The following is a 9,316-nucleotide window of genomic DNA, read 5'->3' as shown; positions in this document are numbered from 1 at the left end:
GGTATCTACTACACAGAATGGGAAGAGCTACCTTATCCAGCAAGCAAAGGAACCCATAGGAACAGAATCAGCCCCACCCTCCTCCACCTGCCTTGTTTTGCCCCTCTCACACTAGTTCTTGCCCAGATGGCATCTACAGATGCCCCTCTGGAATCTGCTCTTGCAATTACAAACCCTGCATCACATCATGAGGTCCTCAGACCTTCGCTATTAGCAGCCCCCTGCCTCCTCACGTGGATCACACATTCTGGTTTCCTTCCTTCCTGACCATATTGCTAAATGCCTGGAACCCACAGTATTTGTGTGAGATGTGATGGTAGTGTTTAGGACTCAGGTGTGCTGTGCTGCTTTCTCTTCCTTGAGCTATTGAAAGAGGGTTCTGGGAAGAGAAGCCACAGCACCTCCAGGGACCATGATAAAAATAAAAATGTATGGCCCTTCCAAAAACCTGCTGAACCATAACTTCTTTGAGTCACATATCCCAAAGAATCTACTTCAACAGCATCCCCAGATGATTTGTATGCTCATTACAATTTGAGAAGTAATGTTTAACTAAATGGTCCTCAATACTGGTTTCCCATTTAGGATCACCTGGGGAGTTTCAAGAAACACCATGACTTATGTTCTCCCATCTCTCATTCTGTCAGCTGTTAAGCCTTCAGGACACATTTCTGAAAGTGGAACCTAAGATCCTGCCCATGATGGGGGATTAACAGAGGTCTACTCTGCAAGAGTTTTGTAGGGTTCTTTCGGTCCAGTGACTTCTCCAATGCTGTAGCAGGATTTGGGATGTTTCTAGGAGGGGAATGTCCTTGAAGACAGGGGAGGAGCAACTTGTGTTATGACCTTCCGATCAGAGCTGTTTGTCCTTGACTCCCTCCTATGGCAAAGGAGAAGGAAAGGCAATCTTTTCTGCATTTCAAGGTCCTTCTACCTGTGGGTGTGGAGATTTCAAGGGAAGGTGTATTTGTTTGCTAGGGCTGCCATACCAAGGACTGTCAACTGAGGGGCTTAAACAACAGAAATTTGTTGTCTCACAGTTCTGGAGGCTAGAATCCCAGATCAAGGTGTCAGGAAGCCCATTCTCCCCCTGAAGGTCCTAAAGGAAAATTTGTTACAAGGCCACTCTCCCTCGCTTCTAATTCCTGGGCTTGTGGCGAGATAACTCCAACCTTCACATGGCATTCTCCCTGTGTGCATGTATGCCTCCAAATTTCTTTTCTTAAAGGATAAGAGTTATTTGGATTAGAGGCAGACCCTACTCCATTAGGATCTTGTCTTGACTAATTGTATCTGCAACGACATTCTTTTCAAAAAAGGACACATTCTGAAGTACTGAGGGTTAAGACTTCAACACATTAATTTTGAGGGAACACAATTAAACTCATAACAGAAGGGGTATGTTGGTGTCATAAAAAAAGGCATATTTGTAAAATGTGTTCTATTCATGATAATGAGAAAGAGGCCTAGAGAAGAGAAGAAAAGAGATGAGAAGGAAAATGTCATTCTCTGGCAAATATTGAGTTCCAGGTCATATGCTGTGTCCTCTCTTCCTCCTAAAATGCCACATTTTTATAACTTGAAAATCTTTCCTTCATCTCTTGAGATATTTAACTAAAGAACAGAATATGTTAGTTGTGTGTGTGTTTGTGTGTGCATAGTACAATTTCAGATATATTCTCAAACTGCATAAGAAGTAAAATAGAGCTCAGTGATGAAAATTGTCACATCTGGAGATCAAAATAGTATTGGTCATGGGTAATTCATGAAGACTTGACTTTATTTTGTGCTTTAAATATTTTACTCTTAAATTTGTTCCCATGTATATTGCTTTAATTTTGCTGACATAATGAGTTACTACAATTTTAGAAAACTAACGCGGTAGCCATTTTATTTTGTTATATGTCTTAAATTGAAAATCTGAGGGACTTGGCTGAGTATTTTGATTAGGGTGTCAAAAGCCTAAATCAGCCAACCTGGGCTCTATTCTCAAAAGTGTGAGGAAGAATCCATATCCAGGAGCTTACATTCTTGACAGAATTCATTTCCTTTTTACAATTTCCTCATGAGCCCATCTACATCCCATATTCACAGCCAGCATGTTGAATCCCTCTCATATAATAAATCTCTGACCTCCTCTTGTAGCCCATCTCTCTGCCTTCTCCTTCTGTTTGAAGGGCTCTTATAATACATTGGGCCCACCAGACAATCGAGGACAATCTGCCTATTTTAAGTTCAGCTGATTAGTAACCTTAATTTTAACTGCAAAATTCTTTTACCATGTAACATAACATAACCACCTAGGTTACGTTACACTCACAGTTGGAGATTGGCCTATAGTATGATGAGACCAGTAAATTTGTTTCATTAAAAAATATTATTTTTAAAATATCAATATGTCTACAAAACTATTACTACAGAGTAGTACTCCTGTGATGATTTCTTATATGAAAGAAGTAAAGGGAAATATATGCTTATAAATTTTAGTTTTATTATTGTGTTTTATTTTTATGATAAAGCTTACAAATATAAGCTTTTAAGAGCAAATAAAGGTTAAAATAAAATGTTATATTTTAGAAATACTACAATAAAGAGGCATCTTCTAGGAGCAAGATTTTTGCCTCTGGGCTGAAATTAGAAACCATAGGAAAAGAAAACAATTATTTGAGAGATGTCTGCCATCTCCTGTTTATTGCAGCATTGTTTACAATAGCCAAAATATGGAAAAAACCTAAGTGCACATCAATGGATGAATCGATAAAAAAGTTGTGATATATGTGTACAATGGAATACTAGTCATTCGTGATAAAGAAGGAAATCCTGCCATTTGTGTCAGTGTGGATTGACCCTGAGGATTCTATGCTCAGTGAGATAAGTTAGACAGGGAAAGAAGAGAGTGTATGATCTCACTTATATGTGGAAACTAAAAAAACCAAACTCATCAAATCAGAGAGTAAAACGGTGGTTACCAGGGCCAGGGGTGTGAGGGAATAGGAGAGATGTTGTATAAGGCTACAAAGTTGGAACTAGTAGACAAATAGGTCCTGGAGATCCAATTCATAGTAGAGTGAATATAGACAACAATGTTGTATTAGAGTCATCAAACTTACTAAGGGTCTAGATCTTAATTATTCCAACCACATAAGGAAATGATAATTAGGCGATGTGACAGAGGTTCTATTGCTACAACGTAATCATATTACAAGATATAAAAGAATCAAATCAACCTGATGTACACCTTGAATTTACACAATGTTATATTTCACTAAAAAATGAAAGCATACACGACTGTTGTGATTTGATCATAAATGAGGGAAGAGACAAATGGAGAAATCACTCTGGGAATGGGAAATCTCCATTCTGTCCTCTGCTACCTCCATCACTCCTAGACCCATCCATCCTCTCACTCTACCTCTTTTTCCCCTGCTACATCCTTCATCTGTCCACCTGTGACCTGTAGACATCCACTAAAACTCCAACCACCATCTGACATCCATCCAACCCTTTTACCTTCAACATTGCACTCTCCATCTTCTTTTCATAACACTTTCCCTTCCAACCCTCTGTGACCACTATTTCAGGGCCCTCAGCCGAACTCTCTTCAGAGTTTGTCACCTCTGCAAAGTTCATTGACTATGTCCTCCTTCCTCTTGCCATTCTATCTACACTCAATTCCAATATCTCATCCCATGCCTTGTGACTTCTATGCCCCTGCACCGTCTTTTGCCCTAGCCCTTAACTCACAGGCATCATCAATGTCCCCAGGAACACAATCAACATTCTGCACCCATTACACCCAACCCTACCATCCCTAACCATTTCTCCCGAGCTGTTGGCCCACACAAGCCACTGTTGTCCCCAGCTATCTCACAGACCTCTACCCATTTGGCCCTCCTGCCCATGGTTTCCTCTAGTGCCATCTGCTTTTCCCAGACTCACTCAGACTTGGGCTGTCATATCTACCAAGATCTTCCTACACCACTGGAATTCACCTTCTCTCCACACCATGTTTTTTAAACCCACCTACCCCTGGCCTTTTCTCACTTTTGTCTATTAACTTCCCATCCCCATTAGCACTTTTGTTCCTGTAACTTTCTGCACCCATTATGTCCCCAGATCCCAATATCCCCTCTAAGATCATGTCCTTGCACCCTTTGCACACTTACTTTCATCCCCAGCATTGCACTTTAATACTTCACCAACATAAAAAATCTTTTGGGGGGAGTGAAGTCAGCATCATGGCAGAGTGAGCTTTCCCATGAACTCTTCCTCCAATAAGATACAACAAAAGGAACAGTCACAGACCAACAACGGAATCCCAGACAGTGAAAAGCAAGATTGGAAAGATCCACACTGCCAGACATCTGAGAGTGGAACGTGCTGGGCCCACAGAGGAAGTGGGGAGAGGTAAGGAGAACTCCTCTCCCTCCCCATCAGATCAGCGATCCTGGTCCATGCAGCTCCCGGAGAGGGGGAGGGGCGACCCTCTGTGGGGAAACCATAGCTCTTCAGCTCTCTCAGCCAGTGGGAAACTCTCACACAGAGGATTCAGAACTGCCAGGGGTACCATAAACATCTGAGCACCCCAGAGAGCAGATAACGGGGGGTGAATGAGAAGCCACCCACCCCAGGGACCCAGAGGGCAAAAGAGAGAGCCCCCCCTCCGTGCAAACAGGACCCTGCAGCTCAGCCGACCACACCAGACCAAGCGATTCATGGTAGACCAGACCAAGGGATCCGGCCCGTGGATCCCAGCAGAAAAACCGGGCCAGAGCACAGGGGGCTTAGATTACACAGCCCTTTACCACCACACAGTGGCGGCGGGTGGAAATTGCAACCAGAGATTTCCAGGATGAGGAAAAACAAAGCCAACACAGGAACCACAGTGTAAGGATATATGAAATCACCAGACCAGAAGGAAAATGATAAGCAACCAGAAACCAACCCTGAAGACACAGAAATCCATAATCTAAATGACAGAGATTTCAAAATAGCTATCATAAAAACCCTCGACGAAATACAAGACAACACAGACAAACAATTCAATGAGATTAGGAGTTTCTTCACAAGAGAGATTGAAATCATAAAGAAAAACCAATCAGTGCTGATGGGGATGAAGAACACAATGGAGGAGATAAAGGAGAATCCGGAATCTTTAAAGAACAGAGCTGACAATATGGAGGAAAGAATTAGCACTTTAGAGGATAGGAATACAGATATACTCCAGATGGAAGAGGAGAGAGAACTAAGACTAAAAAGAAATGAAGAAAGTCTCCAAGAAATATCCAACTCTATTAGGAAATGTAACATAAGAATTATAGGTATTCCTGAGGGAGAAGAGAGGGAAAGAGGAACAGAGAGCCTATTCTAGGAAATAATAGCTGAGAATTTCCCAAATCTGGGGAAGGAGCAGGAAATACCACTAAGCTAAGCCAACAGGTCACCTAAATATGTCAACAGGCAAAGGCCATCTCCACAACCCCTAGTGGTAAGGCTAGCCAGAGTCAATGACAAAGAAACAATATTAAGGGCAGCTAGGCAAAAACAAAAAATAACGTACAAAGGAACTCCCATCAGGCTCTCAGCGGATTTCTCAACAGAAACTTTACAGAATAGGAGAGACTGGAATGATATATTCAAAATACTGAAAGACAAAAACTTTCAGCCAAGAATACTCTATCCAGCAAAAATATCCTTCAAATATGGTGGAGAAATAGTAACTCTCCCAGGTAAACAAAAGCTAAGGGAGTTCATGGCCATGAGACCCGCACTACAAGAAATACTCAAGAAGGCCCACAGGCCTGAAAAAAAGAAGAGAAAGGGAATACAAAGCTTGGAGCAAGGAGAAAAATAGGTAGATAAACTCAGAAAAATAGTAGATCTTTACCAGAATAGGTTAGCAACCACTTAGATACTAAAATCAAAGATCAAAGGAAGGAATTCACCAAAAATAAATTTAACCTCATCACTGTAAACACACAGCCACAACACAAGATAGAATAAGGTGTAACCAGAACGACTTAGAAGGGGAAGAGGAAAGTGATTGAATTGACTTAGTATAAGGAAATAGGAGGCCATCAGATAATGGATTATATCATACACAAGATTTTTTACCCAAAACTCAAAGTAACCACTAAACAAATAATCAAAACAAAATCACATATGATAAACAAAGAGAAAACTAGAAGAGTCATAAGACAGAACAACCAAACTGAATTGGCAGTCCAAAACAAATGGGACAAGAAACAAAGGAAATGCAAAAGAAGCAGAAAATAAGTGACAAAACAGCAACACTAAGCCTCATATATCAATAATTACCCTAAATGTAAATGGATTGAACTCTCCAATCAAAACATACAGAGTGGCAGGATGGATTAAAAAGCAAGACCCAACAATATGCTGCCTCCAGGAAACACATCTCAGCACTAAAGACAAGCACAGGTTCAGAGTGAAAGGATGGAAGACAATATTCCAAGCTAACGGCAAACAAAAGAAAGCAGGTGTTGCCATACTCATATCAGAGAAAGTAGACTTCAAGATAAAACAGGTAGAGAACGACAAAGAAGGGCAATATATAATGATAAAAGGGACACTCCACCAAGAAGACATATCACTTATAAATATATATGCACCCAACATAGGAGCACCAAGGTACATAAAGCAACTATTAACAAACCTAAAAGGAGACATTAACAACAACACAATAATAGTAGGGTATCTTAATACCCCACTTACATCAATGTAAGTGGATAGATCATCCAGACAAAAAGTCAATAAAGAAATAGTAGACTTAAATGAAAAACTGGACGAGATGGACCTAGTAGACATATACAGAGCACTCCATCCAAAAACAGCTGACTACACATCCTTCTCAAGTGCGCATGGTACATTCTCAAGGATAGACCATATGTTGGGAAACAAAGCAAACCTCAATAAATTTAAGAAGAATGAAATCATAACAAGCATCTTTTCAGACCATAATGCTATGAAACTGGAAATCAACTATGAGAAAAAAACTGGGAAAGTGACAAAGATGTGGAGATTAAACAACACGCTACTGAGCAACCAATGGATCATTGATGAAATTAAAGGAGAAATCAAAAAACATCTGAAAACAAATGAAAATGAAAAGGTGCCATACCAAATCATATGGGATGCAGCAAAAGTGGTCCTGAGAGGGAAACTCATAGCGATACAAGCCCACCTTAACAAACAAGAAAAAGCCCAAATAAGCAACCTTAAATTACACCTCACAGAACTAAAAAAGAAGAACAAAGAAAGCCCAAAGTCAGCAGAAGGAGAGAAATAATAAAAATTAGAGCAGAAATAAATGAAATTGAGACCAAAAAAACAGTAGAAAGGATTAGTGAAACAAAGAGTTGGTTCTTTGAGAAGATAAACAAAGTCAACAAACCCTTAGACTTACTAAGAAAAAAAGGCAAAAGGCTCTAATAAATAAAATTAGAAACGAAAGAGGAGAAATTACAACAAATACCACAGAAATACAAAGGATTATAAGAGAATACTATGAGAAATTATATGCCAACAAACTGGACAATCTAGAAGAAATGGATAAATTCTTAGACTCATACAACCTCCCAAAACTGAACCTAGAAGAAATGGAGATTCTGAATAGACCAATCACAAGTAAAGAGATTGAAATTGTAATCAAATACTTCCCAAAAAATAAAAGTCCAGGGCCAGATGGCTTCTCCAGTGAATGTTACCAAACATTCAAAGAAGATTTAATACCCATCCTTCTCAAACTATTCCAAAAAATAGAGGAAGATGGATCACTTCCTAACTCATTCTATAAGGCCAACATCACCCTGACACCAAAATCAGACAAAGACAAAACAAAGAAGGAAAATTACAGGCCAATATCACTGATGAACAGATGCAAAAATCCTCAACAAAATATTGGCAAATTGAATACAGCAATACATTAAAAAGATCATACACCATGACCAAGTGGAGTTTATACCAGCGATGCAGGGATGGTTCAACATCCGCAAATCAATCAACGTGATACATCCCATCAACAAAACAAAGAATAAAAACCACATGGTCATCTCAATAGATGCAGAGAAGGCATTTGACAAGATACAGCATCCATTTATGATAAAAACTCTCAACAAAATGGGTATAGAAGGAAAGAACCTCAACATAATAAAGGATATTTATGACAAACCCACAGCCAACATCATACTCAATGGGGAAAGACTGAAAGCCATTCCTCTGAGAACAGGAACGAGGCAGGGCTGCCCACTCTCACCACTCCTGTTCAACATAGTACTGGAGGTTTTGGCCAAAGCAATTAGGCAAGGAAAAGTAATAAAAGAAATCCAAATAGGCAATGAAGAAGTGAAACTCTCAGTATTTGCAGATGACATGATTTTATATATAAAAAACCCTAAAGAATCCATTGGAAAACTATTAGAAATAATCAACAACTACAGCAAAGTTGCAGGGTACAAAATCAATCTACAAAAATCAGTTGCATTTCTGTATGCTAATAATGAACTAACAGAAAGAGAGCTCAAAAAGATAATACCATTTACAATGGCATCAAAAAGAATAAAATACCTAGGAATAAATCTTACCAAGGAGGTGAAGGACCTATACAATGAGAACTACAAGACATTATTGAAAGAAATTGATGATGACATAAAGAAATGAAAAGATATCCCATGCACGTGGATTGTAAGAACAAAAATAGTTAAAATGTCTATATTACTTAAAGCAATCTACAGATTCAATGCAATCCCAATCAGAATCCCAATGACATTCTTCACAGAAATGGAAAAAAGAATACTAAAATTTTTATGGGGCAACAAAAGACCCCGAATAGCTAAAGAAATCCTAAGAAAAAAGAACAAAGCAGGAGGCATCGCAATTCCTGACTTCAAAACATACTACAAAGCAATAGTAATCAAAACAGCATGGTACTGGTACAAAAACAGACACACAGATCAATGGAACAGAATTGAAAGCCCAGAAATAAAACCACACATATATGGACAGCTAATTTTCGACAAAGGTGCTAAGAACATGCAATGGAGAAAGGAAAGTCTCTTCAATAAATGGTGTTGGGAAAACTGGACAGCCACATGCCAAAGAATGAAAGTGGACCATCTGCTATCGCCATTCACAAAAATTAACTCAAAATGGATCAAAGACCTGAAGGTGAGACCTGAAACTATAAAACTCATAGAAGAAAATGTAGGCAACACACTATTTGACATTGGTCATAAAGAAATCTTTTTGGATGACATGCCTACCCAGACTAAGGAAACTAAAGAAAAAATAAACAAGT

The sequence above is a fragment of the Diceros bicornis genome, chromosome 34, assembly GCF_020826845.1.
Source record: "Diceros bicornis minor isolate mBicDic1 chromosome 34, mDicBic1.mat.cur, whole genome shotgun sequence".
Lineage (NCBI taxonomy): Eukaryota > Metazoa > Chordata > Mammalia > Perissodactyla > Rhinocerotidae > Diceros > Diceros bicornis.
Note: the sequence above shows the minus strand (reverse complement) of the source record.